Consider the following 21,419-nt stretch of genomic DNA (forward strand, 5'->3'; position numbering starts at 1 on the left):
ATTCAGTAGATTGTCTTTTCATTTTGTCAATGGTTTCCTTTGCTGTGCAAAAGCTTTTAAGTTTAATTGGGTCCTGTTTGTTTATTTTTGCTTTTATTTCCTTTGCTTTAGGAGACAGATCCAAAAATTCATTGCTACAATTTATGACAGAGTGTTTTGCCTATGTTTTCCTGTAGAAGTGTTATGGTTTCTGGTCTTACATTTAGGTGTTTAATTCATTTTGAGTTAATTTGTGTATATGGTGTTACAGAATGTTCTAATTTCATTCTTTTACATGTAGCTTGCAGTTTTCCCAACACTTCTTATTGAAGAGACTCTTTTCCCCACTGTATATTCCTGCTTCCTTTATCATAGATTAACTGACCGTAAGTGTGTGGATTTGTTTCTGGACACTGTATTCTGCTGCATTGATCTGAGTGTCCCTATTTGTGCTGGTACCATACTGTTTTGATTACTAGAGCTTTGTAGTAGAGTCTGAAGTCAGGGAGTACGATTCCTCCAGCTCTGTTCTTCTTTCTCATTTCGGCTATTTAGCACCTTTTGTGTTTCCATACATATTTCAAATTATTTGTTCTAGTTCTGTGAAGAATGCCTTATTTTTTTTTTACTATTTGTTTATTCATTTATGTTTTGGTTGCATTGAATCTTTGTTGCTGTGTGCACGCTTTATCTAGCAGCCGTGAGTGGGGGTTACTCTTCATTGTGGTGTGTGGGCTTCTCATTGCAGTGGCTTCTCTTGTTGTGGAGCACAGGGTCTAGGCACATGGGCTTCAGTAGTTGCAGCATGCGGGCTCAGTAATTGTGGCTTGCAGGGCCTAGAGAGCTCAGGCTCCAGTGGTTGTGGTGCACAGTCTCAGCATTTGTGGTACATGGGCTTTAGTTGCTCTGTGGCATGTGGAATGTTCCTGGACCAGGGACCCAACCCATGTCCCCTGCATTGGCAGGTGGATTCCTATCCACTTCACCACCAGGGAAGTCTGTCATTGATATTTTAATAGGGATTCATTGAATCTGTAGATGACCGTGGGTAGTACAGTCATTTTAACAGTGTTAATTCTTTCAATCCGAGAACACGCTTTATCTTTCCATCTCTTTGTTGTTGTTCAGTCGCTCAGTCCAACTGTCTGTGACCCCATGGACTGCAGCATGCTAGGCTTCCCTGTCCTCCACCATCTCCCAGAGCTAGCTCAAACTCTTGTCCATTGAGTCAATAATGCCATCCAACCATCTTGTCCTCTGTTGTCCCCTTTTCCTTCTCCTTCAACCATTCTCAGCATCAGTGTCTTTTCCAACGAGTAAGCTCTTAGCATCAGGTGGTCAAAGGATTAGAGCTTCAGCCTCAGCATCAGTCCCTGCAATCAATCAGGATTGATTTCCTTTAGGATTGACTGGTTTGATCTCCTTGCAGTCCAAGGGACTCTCAAGAGTCTCCTCCAACTCCACAATTCAAAAGCATCTGTTCTTCAGTGCTCAGCCTTCTTTATGATCCAACTCTCACACCTGTACATGACTACTGGAAAAACCATAGCTTTGACTTTACAGACCTTTTTCGGCAAAGTGATGACTCTGCTTTTTAATATGCTGTCTAGGTTTATCGTAACTTTTCTTCCAAGGAGCAAGCATCTTTTAATTTCATGGTTGCAGTCACCATCTGCAGTGATTCTGGAGGCCAGAAAATAAAATCTGTCACTTTTCCATTGTTTCCCCATCTATTTGCCATGAAGTGATGGGACTGGATGCCATGATCTTAGCTTTTTTTGAATGTTGTGTTTTAAGCCAGCTTTTCACTCTCCTCTTCACCTTCATCAAGAGGCTCTTTAGTTCCTCTTCGCTTTCTGCCATAAGGGTAGTGTCTTGCAGTTTTCCAAGTACAGGTCTTTTATTTCCTTAGGAACAGTTATTTTAGGTATTTTATGCTTTTTGATGTCATAGTAAATGGGATTATTTCCTTAATTTCTCTTTCTGATTCTTCATTGTTTGTGTATAGAAATGCAACAGATTTATGTATATTAATTTTGCATCCTGCGATTTTACCAAATTCATCAATGAGCTCTAGTAGTTTCCTGGTGGTGTCTTTAGGATTCTTCTGTGTATAGCCTCATGTCATCTGCAAACAGTGACAGATTTACTTCTTCCTTTCCAATTTGGATTCCTTTATCTATTTGTCTTCTTTCATTGCCATGGCTAGGATTTCCAGTACTATGTTGAATAAAAGTGGCAAGAGTGAGCATTCTTGTCTTTTTCCTCATCTTAGAGGAAATGCTTTCAGCTTTTCATTGTTGAGTATTATGATTTTCGTATCAGGATGCTGGTGGCCTCATAGAATGAATTCAGAAGCATTTCTTCCTCTGCAATTTTTTGGAATGGTTTTAGAAACATTGGTATTAATTCTTCTCTGAATGTTTGATAGAATTCACCTGTGAAACCATCTGGTCCTAGATTTTGTTGGGAGTTTTTTAATTATTGATCTAATTTCATTGGTCTCTTCATATTTTCTATTTCTTCCTGGTTCAGCTCTTGAGAGATTTCACCTTTTAAAGAATTTGTCTATTTCTTCTAGGTTGTCCATTTTATTGGCATATAGTTTATTGTAGTATTCTCTTATGATCCTTTGTGTTTCTGTGGTATCAGTTGTAATTTCTCCTCTTTCATTTCAGACTTTATTGATTTGGGCCCTCTCCCTTTTTTTTCCTTGATGGGTCTGGCTGAAGTTGTCTCAGTTTTTTTTAGCTTTTCAAAGAACCAGCTTTTAATTTCATTGATCTGTTCTATTGTTTATGAAGATTTTTTAATAAAATATTTTATTAAATATTTTATTAAAGCATTTAATAAAACACTTATTAAAAGTTTTATTAAAATGTTTAATGAAACATTTATAAAAATAAACATTTTTAATAAAAAATAAATGAAAATCTTTATTTCATTTATTTCTGCTCTGATCTTTATTTCTTTCCTTCCTCTAACCTTTTGTTTTGTTTGTTTTTCTTTCTCTAGTTCCTTTAAGTGTAAGTTCAGATTATTTATTTGAGATTTTTCTTGTTTCTTGTATCACTATAAACTTCCCTCTTAGAATTGCTTTTGCTGCATCCCATGGGTTTTGGAGAGTTGTGTTTTCATTTTCATTTGTAAAATACCAATTCAATTTTCAAAATATAACTATAGCTGTCTAATTAAGTTTTCTATTTCTACTTGAGTCAGTTTTGGTAAGTTTCCTTTTTCTAGGGAACTGGCCATTTCATATAAGTGTCCAAATTTAGTTGCATGAAGTTTATTCTTTTTAATTCTCTTATTTTCAAAAATTCTACATATGTGCAGTGATTTTTTCTTTTAATCTGTGGATTTTCTTAGTCTTTCAAACCTCCAGCTTTTTGTTTTTTTGATCATTTCTACTGCAACTTTGTTTTCTGTTTAATTAATTTCTCCTCTACAGTAGTTCTTTTCTTCTTTTTCTTTGTGTGTATGCTGCTGTCCCTTTTTCCAGTGCCCTGATTTGGACAATGACTCATTAATTTCTAGTTTTTCTTCTTTTATAATATGCATTTTCAAGTTTTTATAGATTTCTCTGTATCACATAAGTTTTGAGATATATTTAATTATTTAGCTCTCTGTACTAATTTTAATCACAATCTTTTTCCTTTGGCCCATCAGCTATGATTTACTACTCATGTTATTTAGAAGAATATTTAGATATCCTAATCCAAGGAAATTAAATATTTTAAGTAAGCTATTTTTTGTTTAATAAATCAGACAATGTGATCTATGTGATTGCTGATTAGTTATTGTCTTGGTTAAGATGGTGGCATGTGCCATCAGAGACCTAATCCTTCTATCTATCTGCTCCGTCATCCTAATACATGATTTTCACAATAAACCTTTTTTATATTCCTTACTATTTCCAGGAAAATGCTTTTCATATAGCAGCTGTTAGGTACAATGAACTCATTTAGCATAGCAAGCTGGGTAAAAAGGAATTAACAGACCCAAACTCGGTAATCTTGAGATTTGCCATGAATCAGTCCTCACTCTATTCTCATCAATTTCTTTCTCAGATAGGGTTCACAATCCTGTTCTGAAATTTCTCCATCTCATTCCTCAGCTTTGGACCTGAAGAGCTGCCTCCAACATTAAGCATTTAGAAAATATTTGTCGAATTAAAGAATGCATAATTAGAAAGGAATTAATATCTCCCAGAATGCTAATCTTGCAAGTCCCAAACTAGGAACGGATGACAAATGTCACAAGCAGTAACTCAATACTCTTACTAAAAAGATTGAAAATAGAACGAGGCAGGCTTACAAGTGCAAGCAGAAGCATCATGGGATGCACAGTCTTGGGGGAACCATTTCAGGAAAATTAATTTTGAAACAACTTTCTGGGGGCCTCTGAAATACACATATTCATGAATCTTCTGGCTGACTTATCACACAGGATTTTCCCATTGTTGACAACATAAGCAGTATCTGTCTATTCTGGACAGCAGCAACTTCATACCAGATATTGTCCACAAGACAAATCTAGATAGTTGAGCCAAAGCCACATGGTTATTGGGGAAGTTTAGGGCAAATGATTCTGATTGTATTTTGTAGGCGGTGCTTGGCTGACCTGTAACTGCACCCTTCCACCTTGCTTCGGCCAACAGCTTGGGTGTGGTCGTTCATAAATATTCCCAAAGAGCAATGACGATTCTTCTGGACTCCTGAACACGCCACCTCCCTGTGGGAGAGCTCTGGGGTGTGTATCCAGGACTCTCAATGAAGTTTTAATCAAAGCACTATTTCCTTCCCATTGTTGCTTTTGGAATGGCCTTGTTCTCTGAGTCCAAGCTTTGACAACAGCACCTCTGCTGAATTTTTCCACAGCAGCTCTTGGATTTCTGCCCCATCCCCTCCCATCTGCACGCCCCCATTTCCTCTCTTCTCTGTTTTGGCTCTGTGTGGTTCTTCTCAGTAACGTGGCTGAAGAGTAATGAACCCAAAATACCTAAGTAACAAATGAGTCACCAAACTTAACAGCAGCATTCTGAAGATCAGCGGGTGTGTTGCTGGGGGTAAATAGAGGAGGTGGCTGCCCAGAGACAGAGGGAGAGGGAGAAAAATAGAAACAAAATGAACAAGTTGGCAGAGGTGGCTGACAGCAGCTGAGGGGGTGGAGGGGGCAGGGAACTTGGTTGGCTTGCAAAGGTGAAATCGGCACTGTGGCTTGTCACACCCTGGCTGACTCAGGCTAAGCACAGCCCCCTCTGGACCTGCTAACACTAAACTGTCCAGTAAAACCTGGCTGGACAAGTCATCTGACTACTGTCCTCTCTGGTTTACAAGTTCCGAGTCCTAAGGCTTGGAATTCTTTGTCCAGGTTGCTGTAAGGCTCTAATCAGGGACATGGTGATATTGATCCAGGGCCATTCCCTTTCTGGTTGTAAGTTATCTGGGTGGCAAGAGTCAAGACATTAATTTAAATTACCTCTTTGTACTCCTTTGTTGGGGATTTTTAGGATGCACCATTTCCCCAAAAATCTTATCTCAAAGCATAACAGTTGAGCTGAAAGGCAAGCTCAAGGCCAAGGCTTCGGGCAGCACTGGGAGTGAACACAGTGGGCACCTAAGGCTGTAACTCTGCTGCGAGATCTGGGGCCATTACCCCATCCAGGTCAGCTTGGCTTAGAAGCCACAGGGCATGTGACCTGGAAGCTTAGGACACGACTCCTACTTTTTCTACTTTTCCAAGTAAAAAGGGAGTGGAATAGGCTGAGTTCTTGGAACATGTCTAATGGTCTGATTTCATGTGGGCCTGGCCAGCCCACAATCCTTCTCAAAGATTTAAACTGTCACAAGAAGCCAGAAGGAAAAGCCACGTGTGCAAGAGACAAGGGCTGGGATGAAAGTAAGACTGTTAATGTGGCATGGCTGTCAGGAAAATCTTCTGAAGAAAAATAAAATGTTCCTTGAGGTAGGCTGATTCAGATCATGGGATAATGGGGTTTGCTCACAAGCTATATGGAAGTTTGGTGACTACCTTAAAAAGAGAGGAGAGGGACAGGAGCTGCTTTGGGTCTGCAGCCGTGTTCCGCTCCACGCGACCTTGCAGTGAGGCCTGGACTCAGCTTTTGGCTTTGTCTCCGCTGCCCCTGCACACCCGCCGTCACCCCACAGAAGAGCACAAGCAGATGCCATGACTTGGAAATATCAAAGCTTGATCTTGAGAGGAAGCGGAGGACCTAACGCTAACAAGGCTGTGCAGCTAGAAAAAGAACAATTACAGCCGCTGTGAAGAAAGACCAGAACCCAAGATCCAATCAAACCGAGCTTCCAGATCTCCATTAAGTTCCTGAAGAAGGCTGCCTCTGCTCAATTCAACTGACCTCAGTGAGCCAACTGGTGAATTACTGAAAATCTTCTTTGGAAATGATTTGTGAAAATCATCTCAGGGAAGTTCATAATCTTGGCCTCAGAAGTCTTCATTTTTCTTCTCCAGAGGATCTTCCTAGAGATCGAACCTGGATCTCCTGCATTGCAGGTGGAGTCTTCACCATCTGAGCCACCTGGGAAGCACTTTTAAGATGATATAAACATATAAAAATAAAAGTAGAAATGAAAGAGCCAGCCATAGTTCCCACACTCAGAATGTTAACCTTTTAGTGCGTTTCTTTCCAGGGCTTTCATAGGCACAGATTCATTCTTCTACACAGTGGTTCTCATTCTGTATTAGAATATTGTGCACTGCTTTCTGCTAAATATATCCTTTTCTGTTATCACATGGAAAATTAGGTAACCATGATAATTATTAATGGCTGACATATAATTCATAGATTATGTTTTGGACATTATATATGGTTCCAGTTTTTTGAAACTATGTTTTGATTTAATAAATGTATAAAATTTGGAGCTTTTCACAGTAGCCCCATCACTTAGCCATGTAGTAAATCATAATAATATCCCCGTTGGTAACTTGAGGGTTTCAGGAGGAATCTATAAGACAGATAATCAGAGGGACCTGCTGGTCAGACTTCTTTCGGGATCTAGCCCCTCTTCAGCTATAAAACTCATGGTTTTCTGGTACAGGAGTCCTGAAGGACACAGATATTGCTTGAGGTAACGTCACGGCATATAGCTGTGTATTTCCTACTGAATGTGGCCCACATGTTCTATCTCTAGCCCCACATTTTCAAGCATCCTGAAGATAACAGATAATATTTTCAATGAATGAAAAGAACAGTAAAATAAAGGACAGGGACTACACTCAATGTGACAAGGCTGAGGCTCTCCTTTTAAAATATTTATAAAGCATCTTACTCTTATTCTGATTTCTTATTAGAACATTCTGATTTCTTGTGGAATTCCCTGGTTGGGTCACTTGCTGGAGAGATATGTTTTGAGCTACAGAAGCAGAAAGAGTTAGTACTAGTTAGGATGGGCAAAGACAGTTATGGAGGTAATTTATCCTTTACCAAATAGTTCATAGTTGTATGGTAGTCATTAAGTATTTCATGCAAATGCTGTTTTCTTTCAAAGGCAGGTACTGTGTCATACAGAATAGAGTTCCTGAGCATAATGGAGGAGGATGCTGAGTACTTTTTAAGTGATTATTTCAATTTAAGAATCTCAACAATTCAGAGTCAAGTGCTCTTTTCCCTATTTTGGATATGAGGCCATTAGACCACAGAAAAGTAAAATAACTCACTTAAGGGACGTAGCTAATAAATGTTTGAGTCAAGATTAGAACTCAGAGCTGACTTTGAATCCTGTAGTCTTTGCCCTACATCACAGTGCCTCCCTTGTTAAGCCTTATTTATCTATTGATAATCATTCTTGTAATAAAAAACAAGCTAATACTTATTGATTAAAGGTGGAGCTTTCCCTGAGCTCCAGAAGTCATTCACAGCATTCTTTCAAGAGACCCTAACTCATGAAGGCTAGGAGTCAGTCAAGTTCAACAGTGGATAAGGACCTCTTCCACGGGGCGGTCTTAAAGATCCTCTGGAGGCTCTAACAGCAGGAGATGACAGGGAGCTTCTACCTCCCATTTTTTCTAAAGCCAGTTCTTGGAATATATTACAGATGATGGGAATAAAAACTATTGCTTTACTGTGCTTTTTAAAGATACCTGTGTAATGGAATGACTGTATCATAAGATAAGTATCTGTTTTCCCACTAGACTTAAATTTTGTGAAGGCACGGACTATACTTATTTTCTTCATTGGTATATTCCCAATCTTAATGCAGTGCTTAGTCAATAACAGATGCTCAATAAATCTGTTGAATGAACGAATGAAGATAATATCTACTCAAGTCTGAGCCAAAGCTGTAGGCTGAGTTAAGGATGATGATCAACTCCTCGGGTACAGATGTGTCTCTCAGGATGTGTAGTCTGAATTGAGATGACCTGAATCAGGATTGGTCAGGAAGTATGTACAATCTGTTCCCATTTTTTAGTATCCATAATAAACTCTTGGTCACAAGCATGAGGCCATTAGACATGGGAAGTGAAGTGTTTCCTTTTTTCCGCTGCCCTTGGAGCATGGAGTGAAGATAAACATTGTTTTTTTTTTTTTTTTCTTCTCCTTGATATCTCAATCAAATTGGATTTATGCTAGGCTTGAGAAGAGAATCCCTCCTATATACAGTGCTTACAGCATCCTGCTTGTTTCCCAATGGGAAAAGTCGGGCTGAAAATGTACGTTAAGCTTAGTCATTAAGCAATTAATATTGTGCCCAAGAAACAAAAAGCAAGAGCATTACAAGTGGATTTTGTCATAATCCCACATCTCCCAAGTGTGTAAACTCCAGGAAAGTCCAGATTCCCAGCAGGAACCCATCTGCTATATTTCTAGTCTGATACTCTTCTGTTTATATTTGCTCATTTCTCTCACAGAGTGCCAGGAGAGAAAAAGTGATATTTAAAAAATTCATCTGCTAGTATTTATGCAAACACAATTTTCTCCAAGTGTGGGTTGAGCAATATGAGGAAAGCAGATGCAAATGCCTCCAACGGACCTCAGTGAAACTGTACGACAAAGAAGGGAGAAATACATATACTTATCTTATGAGATCTGAAAAGTAGAAGACAGAAACTGTCCTCTAACCAGCTGCACTCAACAGGAAGAAGTTCTGGGTCCTGAGTCCCACATTTGGAGGCTTATTTGAATCTGTCAGTGAATCTTTTGGACTTCTTCTATGCACCAGCCAGTTAGGGGATTATAGAAGCTCAAGATTTCTGGTTGAGGATATAACAGTAAACTATTATAAAAGACCATGTTACTAACCTAAGGATAAAGGGGAAGAAATATTGGTTGAGCCTGTTATCTGCCCAGCTTTTTTCCGAGTGTTTCACATTCACTATTTCATTTAATCCTGGTAGCTGTCCTACGATACTCTCATCCTTGTTCTTTAGACCAAGCCTCACAGTAGCCATATCACTTGTTCAACATTATGCAACTTAGGCTGTCTATATTGAAAATCCATGCTTTTCCCCCTATATCATACATATGGAGTTTCTAAGGCTTAAAATTCAATATTTTTTTGTGTGTTCAGAATCTAAATAGCTAACATTGGGGAGTTTCTTGGTGGTCTAGTGACTAGGACTTGGTGCTTTCACTGCCGGGCCCAGGTTCAATCCCTGATCAGGGTACTAAGATCCCACAAGTCACACGGTGTGGCAATAAAATTAAATAAATAAATGAACAGCTAACATTGGTTCAGTGTTTACTATGAGATAGTAAAATAAAAGTTCTTTATATATCTTCACAGATATAAACTTTGTAATTACTCCATGAGGTAGATAGTACTATTATCCCATTTTTAAGGATGGAGAAATTGAGTTTACATATAAATAAAGTAATATAAATAAAGGCTTTCTCGGTGGCTCAGGTGGTAAAGAATCTGCTCACAATGCAGAAGACCTGGGTTCGGTCCCTGGGTTGGGAAGATCCCCTGGAGGAGGGCATGGCAGCCCACTCCAGTATTCTTGCCTGGAGAATCCCCTTGGACAGAAGTGCCTGGCGGGCTACAGTCCATGGGGTCACAAAGAGTAGGACACGACTGAGTGACTAAGCACAGCACATAAATAAAGTTGTCCAAATTACAAGGAAATAGCAGAGCCCAATCTGGATCTTGAATCCATGTGCTGTGCTTATTGCTCAGTCGTGACTCTTTGCCACCTCATGGACTGTAGCCCACCAGGCTCCTCTGTCCGTGGGGATTCTCCAGGCAAGAATAACTGGAGTGGTTGCCGTGCCCCTCCTCCAGGGGATCTTCCCAATCCAGGGATCGAATCCAGGTCTTCTGCATTGCGAGCAGATTCTTTACCATCTGAGCCACCAGGGAAGCCCATGTATCCATGTATCTAAACACTACCACACTGCCTCTCCTTTGAGGAGCACTTTTAACGCATTCTAGAACTTCTCTTCCCCTTAAGCTGCCCAAGCCTGCGTTGATAGAATGAAGACAATATTCAGTAAACAAAATACATTAACTCCTTCATATCTGCAGCTTCCACATTCAGGGATTCAACCAACTGTAGATGGAAAATAATCAGGAAAAAAACAAGTTGAAAGTTCCAAAAGGCAAAACTTGAGTTGCCACTGTAGCAACTGTTTACATAATGTTTACATTGTATTAGGTATCAAATACTCTAGAGATGATTTAACGTGTACAGGAGGAGGTACATAGTGATAGTGATAGTGAAGTCACTCAGTCGTGCCCGACTCTTTTGCGACTCCATGGACAGTAGCCAACCAGGCTCCTCCCTCCATGGGACTTTCCAGGCAAGAATGCTGGAGTGGGTTGCCGTTTCCTTCTCCAGGGGATCTTCCTGACCCAGGGATGGAACCCCGGTCTCCCGCATTGCAGGCAGACGCTTTACTGTCTGAGCCCCTAGGGAAGTCACAACGAGTACAGAAGGAGGTACATAAGTTATATGCAAATACGACACCGCCTAACATACAGGACTTGTATCCCTGGAGTTGGGTATCTGTAGCGGGTCCTGGAATAAATCTCCTGTTGTTATGGAGGAAAGACTGCATTTCAGTTCCTCTCTAAATCTCTATTGTTGCAGCCTGCATCCCCGGGGCTTGCCTAGAGGTGTAATGCCTCAGGCAGGTCAGGACAGTCACTAACAACAAGCTTGGAAAAAATGAACTGGATACTCTAAACTTAGGGCTTCCCTAGTGGCTCAGACAGTAAAGAATCTGCCTGGACTGTAGGAGACCCTGGTTGGATCCCTTGGTTGGGAAGACCCCCTGGAGAAGGGAATGGCTACCCACACCAGTATTCTTGCCAGGAGAATCCCATGGACAGAGGAACCTGACTGAGCAACAAACACTTTCACTTTTACTTCATTCTCTTTAGAGGTTCAAGAACCAAGCACTTTAATTTTAGAGTTTCCTCCTTAGTATGAAGGGAATACACTTCTGCTCGTGATAAAGGTTAGCAGGCCTCTTCTTGCAGCTCGATGCTAAAAGGAGATGGAGTGGACAGTGAGTGGCACACCAGACTTGGGCCCCTGTCCTCACCTCTCCACATCTCTGTCTGAAGAGAATGAAATAAATTAAGAGAGCATCCACGGCAGGAGAACTGTTTTGCATTCCCATAAAAGCCCTTGCTAAGGCACTGCGTTTAAGAGGGGCATAGCAATGGGATGAGGGAGCCAGGGGCCTGGTCTCAGAAGCATGAGCAATTCCATTTACAGAGAAGCAGGCAGGAGAATGGAAGAACGAGAAGGACAGAGCCTCACCCCAAACACAGAGTTAAACCTAAAGAAACTGTTTAAAAAATGGAAAGATAAAGTTTTAGAACCTGTGAAACTAAAATTAGTTTTCCCCCTCTTGTTATCGGGCAGGTGGGGACTCATATGGGAAAACAGAATGACGTAGAGAAAAAAGAAACTGTTTTCTTTACATATCTGAGTGGAGTGAGTAATTTTGCAATCCTGGTTTACACAGGAAAAGAGAGGCAGATGTGAGTTTCAGCACACAGTATCAGAAGCCGAGGTTACCAGACGCCCCCTCAGTCCCTCTCCACAGCAGCAGGGGTGGGATCCCCAAGAGCTCTCCTTGAAGACCTGGTCTCTCCCAAGTGAGGTCCATGTCCGTGAACCTCATCCGCAATGTTCAGCATAAGTAATTGACCTGCCTCTCTCTGTCGAAGCCCATGATGATGGTGGGATCTTTCCTGTCCAAGGAGTGGGGTGTCAGCCACTTTTTACTGCCTGTGGGTGTCCAGGACAATGATCACACCAGAGGATGGATAACCCATAGCCGAGAAGGAAACTCCTAGTCTGCAGTTGCCCCTCACTGCCATCACATGAGGAAGATGCTGAAGACCAGCTGAGGAAAGAGAGGCCCAAGCTCTGCAATGAAAGATGAGGAGCTGACAACAGGCTTCTCCAGCAGGTTAACACGAATGCAGGGAAAGGGACCTAGTGGTTCATGTGGCAGAAGCTTGCTATTCCTCCAGAAACAGAAAATGAGAAGACACTCTTCTCCAAATACATAATCAACCTTTCTTGCCTGTGTATAATCTTCTTTGAATGACAGGCAGCAAAATGTGTTGTCGATAGGTGCCCAGGTTTAGAAGATCAAATCCCAGTTGTACTACTTCCTTCCTGTGTAACCTTGGGCGTGTTACTTAACCTCTCTGTGCCTTTTATCTGTCAAATGGAGAAAACAGTAATACCTTCCTCAAAGGATTGTTCGAGGATTAAATAACATATCTGAAGCTTAAAGAACAGTTCCTGGCACATAAGCCCTCAATAAATTTAGCTGTAACTACTTTTTAAGGATTTTCATTTATTTATTTTTGGCTGTGCTGGGCATTCACGCTGCTCACAGGCTTTCTCTAGTTGCGGCAAGCAGGGGCTATTCTCTAGTGGTGGTTTTTAGCCTTCTCATTGCAGTGGCTTCTCTTGTGGAGCACAGGCTCTAGGCACGTGGGCTTCAGTAGCTGCAGCACACAGGCTCAGTAGTCGTGGCGCATGGGCGTAGTTGCCCCAAGACACCTGGAATCTTCCTGGACCAGGGATCAAACCCATGTTCCCTACATTGACAGGTAGACTCACAACCGCTGGACCACCAGGGAAGTTGTATAATTACTTTTATGACAAGGGTGAGAGCAGAGTTTTAAGACCCTTCTAGTTTAAGGTATCCCTACATTTATTGACAAGTGATTAAGGGTAAACTCTAATGAGATTTTTCAACAAAGTCAGAGTATCTCCCTCTATAGGTCAGTCACCTTTTGGAAGGACCTGCATCCCATGCCCTGGAAAGAAAAGTGTTCATTCAATGAATCAGATCTTTCAGCCAAATAGGATTTTTAAACAAGTCTGACATCCTGGCCCTCTGTCAGAAAGGATATTCTGATAACCATTTTATATAAGACAGTACCCCGGACTTTCCTAGTGGTACAATGGGTAAGAATCCACTGGTTTGATCCCTGATCTGGGAAGATCCTATACGCCTCTAAGGAGCAACTAAGCCCGTGTGCCGCAACTACTGATCCTGGTCTCTAGAGACTGTGAGCCCCAACTAATGAGCCTACCTGCCACAGCTACTGATCCTGAGTGCTGCAACTGCTCAACCCCATGTGCCTAAAGCCTTTGCTCTGCAACAAGAGACGTCACGAATGTGAGAAGCCCGTGCACCACAGTGAAGGTAGAGCCCACTTGCTGCAACTAGAGAAAGCCCTCCTGCAGCAATGAAGACCCAGCATAGCCAAAAGTAAATAAATAAAGTATATGTGTGTGTGGTGTGCACTCAGCTGCTCAACTGTGTCTGACTTTGCAATGCCATAGACTATAGCCCACCAGGCTCCTCTGTCCATGGGATTCTCCAGGCAAGAACACTGGAGTGGGCTGCCATTTCTTCCTCCAGATGATCTTCCTGAGCCACGATCAAACCTGCATCTCTGACATCTCCTGCATTGGCCGGGGGGTTCTTTATCACTATTGCCACCTGGAAATGGGGCTCACCAGGTGGCTCAGCGGTAAAGAATCCTCCTGCCAACGCGGGAGACGTAAGAGATGCTGGTTCAATCCTTTGGTCAGGAAAATCCCCTGGAGGAGGAAATGGCAACCCAGTATTCTTGCCTGGAGAATCCCATGGACAGAGAAGCCTGGCAAGCTATGGTCCATGGGGTGGCAAAGAGTCGGACAGGACTGAAACGACTTAGCCCACAGGCATATATGAAGACAGTACCCAACTACTGTCCTTTTCCTCCCATAGGCTGAGTTCAGGATACAGTCAGCCTTCATTTAAAATGGGCACTTCAGCATGTAAACAATAGTCATGAAAAGAATGTGGAGCTAGGAAGTCCTGGGTTTTTTATTTTGGCCTCCTGGTTCTTAAATGTGAGCAGCTAAGAGAGTTATTTCTAAAAATAGAGATAATACCTGTATAGTAGGGTCTTGTGAGGGAGGACTAGATTAAATTAAAGTGACCAGCATACAGCAGGCACTCAGATGTCAGTTCGCACTTCCTCTTTCCCCCTTTCCTGTGCGATAGAGAGTTGGACTACTCTGCGGGTATGGAATTCACCAAATGCTGTGTCAGTTTATATTTCTCCAACTTTTCTGAAGCAAGGGATCATGAAGATGGATTTAATCTTCTCTACCTGGTGTAAATTGTTCACTTATGTCTTGTAGCACTTCAAAACAATGATCAAAGTCCACCTGATACTGAATTATCAAGCTAATCTAAGACTACTTTGATCAACCAAGAGTAAATGCTGTGTTGATCACTATTGAAGGTGGAAACAAAGGCTTCAGGAAAATCCACCTCAGTATGGCCCCTTTGCAGAGTTTACAGGATGTATGCAGCACCCAGGGTTTCTCTGGTGGCTCAGAGGTTAAAGCGTCTGCCTGCAATGTGGGAGACCTGGGTTTGATCCCTGGGTTGGGAAGATCCCCTGGAGATGGAAATGGCAACCCACTACAGTATTCTTGCCTGGAGAATCCCATGGACAGAGGACCCTGGTGGGCTACAGTCCATGGGGTCACAAAGAGTTGGACACGACTGAACGACTTCACTTTCTTTCTATGTAGCACCCAAGGGAGTAGGACAAGTAAGGCAAGGGGTCAGTCTTGGCCTGAGCACTGTGATGCTTCAGTATCATGTAAGTCCTGCCAGCTTCTTATCAGGGTTCTAAGGACAACGCTCAGTGTCTGGTCCAATCTGCTCCAGTTATACCAATTCACAGTCACAAAGCCCTTCTCTTCCTTGCTAAGATCCATTCAGTCACCTAACCATCAGACTCACCAAGGCTTCACCCTACTTCCCCACCCACTCTGTTTTCTTCAACTGCCAGAGAACTTGTCTGAGATGAAGCAGAGGCCAAGAATCTGGGGCCCCTTGGACAGGAGTCATCTTCGCTGCTGACACACACAAGTGCTGACATTGGAAAGTACCGCTGCTGAATCAAAAAGCCACTTCCTAGAGATGACGGAAGTTCTCAAGGCTTGGTTCCTGGAACACTACCAATCTGATCCAGACCCTTGAAGCCTCCCATGCCTCAGTTTCCCAGCATGTGGGAAGGATAATGACAACAAAGGAAAATTGCTACCTATTGCCCAAACTGTCATCACTATAAGCGTGAATGACTCGACCGACTTTAGAATGCTGTTAAAAGTAATTAGTATTTACCATGTTTTCTGAGATGAAAGGTGACAAAATTAGGCAGAGCTGAGTCAAACAGTGGCGTGTCAGCTGGGGTGCAGTGACGATTTGACAGGATGTTCCTTGGCTTGTAGATTACACTTTAATTTTTTGTCATGGTAGAATTTTTTCAATAACAATTATTTTACTTTTTCCTTTGTAAAATATCCTCACCTTTCTCCTTCCAAGTCCAAGGCATGAACAGTTGTGTTGCATTACAAAGCCCACTTCTCGCAGTGCAACTGTTCATGACTGCGATTTAAAAAAAATAATTGAACCCATCGTTTAGATTCTCGTTCATATCTTGCCATGCAAAGGAGCTAGTATTGAGCTTTTTTCCCCTCTCTTTCCAACAAAACAAGTAAAATTTCTAAGACTGAGAGTCTATGAGATCAGCTTCTGCCCTGAAGGTTGTCTTTGCCTCCCCCTCCATTTTCAAATGAGCTTCATTTCAGACTCATTTTGAAAATGTAGACTTTCATTTGCTTCCTAGGCCACATACCCTCTACCTCTCTGCTCAAATGTCAAGAACATGAAAGGAAAAGATTTCAATGAGTATTTGCAATCTGCCATCCCGAACCTCTGATGTAAGAGATGCAAACCAGGCTAGAGTGGGCCTTGGCTTCTCTGACAGGAGAGCAGTGAGAAAAGAAGGAAGTGGGAAGGGGCCCCTGGGCTGCGGTGGAGACTCTATCAGCGAAGTCAGCACCTACAGGCTGACGAAGGTAGCAAACCGGCCTGTGCCTTGTGCCCCACAGTGAAACTCCCCTATCGGGCAACATCTGGGGCTGGCGAGTTTCTGCACGCTGTCTGCACTCCTACACGCTGTCAGTGACACAGGCATCCTGTGAGTTGAGGAGCTGTTTCTCGTGGGGCGGAAGCCTCTGCCTCACTCTCATCTCCTCCATGTGATTCGAATTCTTCTCAGGGTTCCTATCACATGCTAGTTCTACTATGGCCAGGATGTCTACAATTAGCTTATACTCTTTAAAACCAAAAATGAAAAAAAAATAAAACACACTAAAATAAATAAAATTGGGAGTCCACTTCTGTCACAATTTTGACTTCTTGGCTTGTTTACCATGTGACAGTGTCGATCTGCTTTCCATCCTGCATTGCCATTTGCCTTCTTTGGTACCCTCTGGGCCAGCCTATTGACAACCATTCCAGAAAATGGCTGGACAGTGGATTGCCTGTCTTGAAAATTCATCCTCAAAACAATTGTTGAGGTGAAATAATCTTGGGCCTTCCAACAAAAAGATCAGCAATGTGCTTTGAAGCATCAGGACTGTCACCTCTCTTAACCTAACTAGGACCATGTTTCTCTCCATTTGTGTGACTCATCAACCTCTCAGACACTCCAGTTTCCACTCGGTTAGACTGCTTTGGGCTTAGTTGTGAGATGAAGACCTATTGCCAGAAGTTCAAGTTGGTAGTGATAATAAAACACCGAACCTCAGACAGAAAAGTGACATGGTATCTTACTTGCCAGGAATCAGCAACCACAGGACTGAAGTGATTTCCAAGATTTAGGATTTGCCGAGTGGTCCTAATTGCTAACAGCCAACAGAGGAAGGGGATTCCCCTAACCAGCCAGCCTATGCTGTGAAGAGCTGGGCAGAGTCTGCTCAGCCTATGCTGTGAAGTGCTGGGCAGAGTCTTTTAAGAATGATGGTTTGCCCATTTTTGTGGTTGGCCATCATTTTGGCAGGATAAAAATCCCCAACAGCCAGTTTATCCCACCAATCACCACTTAACAAAACACAAACAAAAACTTAGGTTTGTTTATTGAGAAGAAAACCAAAGCTCTGGACAGAAGACAGGGATAATGTCTTTGCATCCCTGGGGCCTAATGGTCTCAAAAAAATATTTACTGAGGTCATTTGATTCCTGGGAGAGTTAATCATACATAATTTTCCAATCATTTCTGTCTTGGAATTGCCCTTGGAAGGCAAATCCTTGTCTTAGAGTACAACCAGGTAATGGATTGTGGCTGGACTAATTTTTTAATTGTTATAAAATGTGGTAAGGAGAGGAGAGAAACAGCAGGAGCCTGAGCCTCCCAAGAGCTTAGAACCATTTCATTGATTGGTCACTGATGAGTTGTTAGAGATGTTTCTGTTTAAAACTTGATGGGAGCAGGGAGAAGGAAGGTCCAATATGGTCACCAAGATGGCCAGAAATCCAAACGCTATGATAGGCAAAGCTCTTGGGCAAAAGCATTGGGCAATAGGACTGGACTGTGCGTTTCTGAGGTCACGTCAGCAGTCTCCTGGGTGCAGCTTTTGCTTGCTCACGGTGCAATTTGTTCAAGCAGTGCAGCTGCGGGCAGCAGCGCTTTGGATACAAAAGTGGCGGCTGGTGAGAGAAAATCAAAGTAATCCTCATTAAGTTTCTATTATCTTAAAACTTAGAAACCCTAACGAGAGACTTTCAGAGCAAGTGGAACAGCAGGAGGGCACATCTGATGGACGCTGTCTTCTGTGAGGATGTCAATGTTGCCACAGGCCAGCAGTGTGCCCACATGCCTCGGAGCAGTTTCCCCAGAAGCAGCCAAGACAGATGGGGCACCCAGGACTCGGAAGCCATAGGGAGGAGCCCAAGAAGAAGGCCAGAAGTGACACTGGCATCCTGAAGGAGACCCTGGGCCAAAGGGCTGACTATCTTTAACCCTGCCTTTTGTTAGCTGTTCCTCAGAAACTCTGAACAGATGTAAATCTGAACAGATGTAACTTTGAAGGTCCCAGATTCTTTTAAGTGCAGTGATGCCTAAAGGAGGTCAAATTCCTTTTGAAGGACTCTCTCACCTCTACGATTCTCAAACTGTCTTCTCATCACATTTCAGGTAGAGGAACTTCCTGTGAGAAGGAGAATGCTTATTCCCCCAGCAATGAGCAATTGTGAAAACACTTCTCTGTACACTTGGCAAATGGTTTCTGGTGTTTTCTGTGCAAACACTACATCTCCTTACCAGCTCTGCAGTGTATCTGGGCACTGCACGGCCCAGTGGTCCACATCATCTCTCGGCCCTGAACCAAGAGTGTGCCCGGCAGCGCTTAGCACCATACAGGGAGTCTACGGGGTCCTCCAAACTCCCTCCTACGAGAGCAGGGGAGGAGATTATCAGGTGGCAAGTCACAGTTGTTAGGTATTGTTATTATTATCCTGATGTGTAATAAATCTGCATGGTGCAGTAAATTAAAGCAAGGCTCTGTTCTCACTTTACACACTGCCAGTAGTTTTATTGTAACAGCTTGAAGACGTGCGTTTTCCTTTTTAGGCAGAGAAGAGGAAGCTGTGAAATGTGAAGATAGAACAAAAGGATACGTGAATGTAGTCTGCCAGACAGGTATTGGACAAAAGCCAGCTCATCAGGACAGCCAGCATCTAACATATCTATGCTCAATGGTGTTCGGGAACTTTGGGGCCTTACAATGCCCACAAGAATTCATTCGAATTCATTTTCATATCAATGGATCTGTATTCGGCAAAGAAAGACAGTGCTTTCTTTCCGTGATAAACCTGAGTTGATTGTAGGATCACACAAATTGGTTCTGGAACTCATTAAAGTCAGCAAATGAGCATTAGTGAGATAGCTGTGTAGGCTGAAATCGTGATAATCTGTTCATTTTGGCAATTACGGCTCGAAGGGTGAAGAGAGAGGTGGTGAGAAACGCTACAACTCCCAGCAACAATATTACGATGCATTTCAGGCGCCCATCCTGTGATGTACAAGCCCTGGCTTTTCTTCCTTTACACCATGCACCTCAGTTCTGCAAGAGACAAGGGAAGGGCTTGAGAAACACTTCCCGTCTACCCTTTGCCAAGTCCAAAGCCCAGGCCAAGGCCTTTAATCATATCCCCAGCATACCTGACACCTAACGAATTTTTTTGTCAAGAGTCTTCCTCTTTGGTAGCAAATCTATTGTTATTCTTTGTTTTAGAATTTAGCCTTTACTTTTGAAATTCAAATTATTAGTCATTCAAGATTTCTTAACTCTCTGGTTCCAGGGCCTTCCATTTAGCTTTTTCTTCTCTTGCACTAGGCACATAGGCTACTTTCCCCTAAACTAGGCATACTGTGTGCTAGTGCTCTGCTCTATGTCTCATTGAGTCTCCTGAGTGTTTATTAAGTTCTCGAGTGGAAGCAGTGACCGATTTTATTTTCTTGGGCTCCAAAATTACTGCCGATGGTGACTACTGCTGTGAAATTAAAAGACGCTTACTGTTGAAAGGAAAGCTATAACAAACCTAGACAGTGTATTAAAAAGCAGACACATCACGTTGCTGACAAAGGTCCATATATTCACAGCAATAGTTTTTCCCATGGTTAGGTACAGAGGTGAGAGTTGAACCATAAAGAAAACTGAGTGCCAAAGAATTGATGTTTTTGAGTTGTGGTGTTGGAGAAGACTCTTGAGAGTTCCTGGACTGCAAGAAGATCAAACCAGTCAATCCTAAAGGAAATCAACCTTGAAAGTTCCCTGGAAGGACTGCTGCTGAAGCTCCAATACTTTGGCCACCTGATGAGAAGGGCCAACTCATTAGAGAAGACCCTGATGCTGGGAAAGGTTGAAAGCACAAGGAGAAGGCGGTAGCAGAGGATGAGATGGTTAGATGGCATTACTGACTCAATGGACGTGAATTTGAGCAAATTCCTGGAGACAGGAGAGGACAGAGGAGCCTGGTGTGTGATATAGTCCATGGGGTGGCAGAGTCAGACACAACTTAGTGACTCAGTGACTGAACAACAACAGAGTATACAGTTGATACTCAATATGTAAATGGTAATTAATTAATGTTCCAAAGAGTCATATATAGCTCATTCTACAGCTAGCAGCTCTATTCCCCGGGTTTACCATCATCTCTGTATTGCCCTGCAAAACTGTGTACTCCTCATGACTTTCCAGCCCAAAGCAACTGACACCCTTGGTAATCCCCTTGGCAAAACCCTAGTTCACCCTTTCAGTCCTCCTTAGAAAATACCACACTTTCCCTTGAATCTCATTTATTAACAGCAAGCACTAAGACAGGAAACTTCATTCTCTGAGTTTGAGTAATCTCATGAATTCTATTTTATTTCTTCTATGTTTTCCCCCTAATACATTCTACCTCTGGTTAATCTGTAACAAGCCTAATCAGTACGAACTCTGGAAAAGCTGAGATCATAATTTCTGAATCTGGTTTGAATTTGGGATTTGCTCCCTCAAGTCAAACTTAATATTGTCCATGTACTAGAAGTGTGTTTTCTACTTTCTGACCTAAAACTAATAGTTTTTATGCACAGTTTAGGATCTGGCTCAACTAATTATTAAAATAGAAAGGAAATTTCCAACCCTTTCCCTGGCCTTTCTCCTATCTTACCACAGCCTCCCCTCCCACCCCAGCACACACACACACACACACCCCCCCACACACACCACTGGAGATGGGAAAGATGGAGTCGTTGCTTGAATTCCCCTTAGATTGTATCATTGTTTTGAAATGATTGGTTCTTATCCAGAAGCAGACAGGGACAGAGTAAAGAGTTACTGTTTTAGCTCAGCCATATAAAGTAGTACAGATCCCAGGCTTTAATCTTTCTATAAGACTGCTCTGGGATATGTTCTTCTTTCTAATGAATAAACAGTCATGTTAACAAATATTTACCAAATGCATATTTTGTTCCCAGTACTGTATTATTCATTTTGTTATTTGATTTAACTTAACTCTTATCCTTTAAGGTAGCATTGATGTTTCCATTTTCATAAATGAGGAAGCAATATTTAAGTTAAATTTA

At 42.2% G+C, this 21,419-nt stretch overlaps 1 protein-coding gene across 19 annotated transcripts in view; it reads right to left on the minus strand.

Annotated features, from left to right (window-relative positions):
- ADORA3 (adenosine A3 receptor) overlaps nucleotides 1-21,419 on the minus strand; it is a 154,705-nt gene that overhangs the window by 122,482 nt on the left and 10,804 nt on the right. For 6 of the 19 annotated variants that reach the window (XR_015160660.1, XR_015160661.1, XR_015160654.1 and 3 more), the window contains one exon: nucleotides 17,411-17,998. The exons of 6 other annotated variants lie outside the window; for them this stretch is intronic. The gene's annotated coding sequence lies outside the window, so the exon portion shown is untranslated. Of the gene's footprint in view, nucleotides 1-17,410; nucleotides 17,999-18,611; nucleotides 19,414-21,419 lie in introns of those variants that run through there. 7 more of the 19 variants (XR_015160655.1, XR_015160665.1, XR_015160656.1 and 4 more) reach the window with 5 other exon arrangements.

This window comes from Bos grunniens, chromosome 3, assembly GCF_055505025.1.
Source record: "Bos grunniens cultivar Pamir isolate PY7600 chromosome 3, Bosgru_T2T1.0, whole genome shotgun sequence".
Lineage (NCBI taxonomy): Eukaryota > Metazoa > Chordata > Mammalia > Artiodactyla > Bovidae > Bos > Bos grunniens.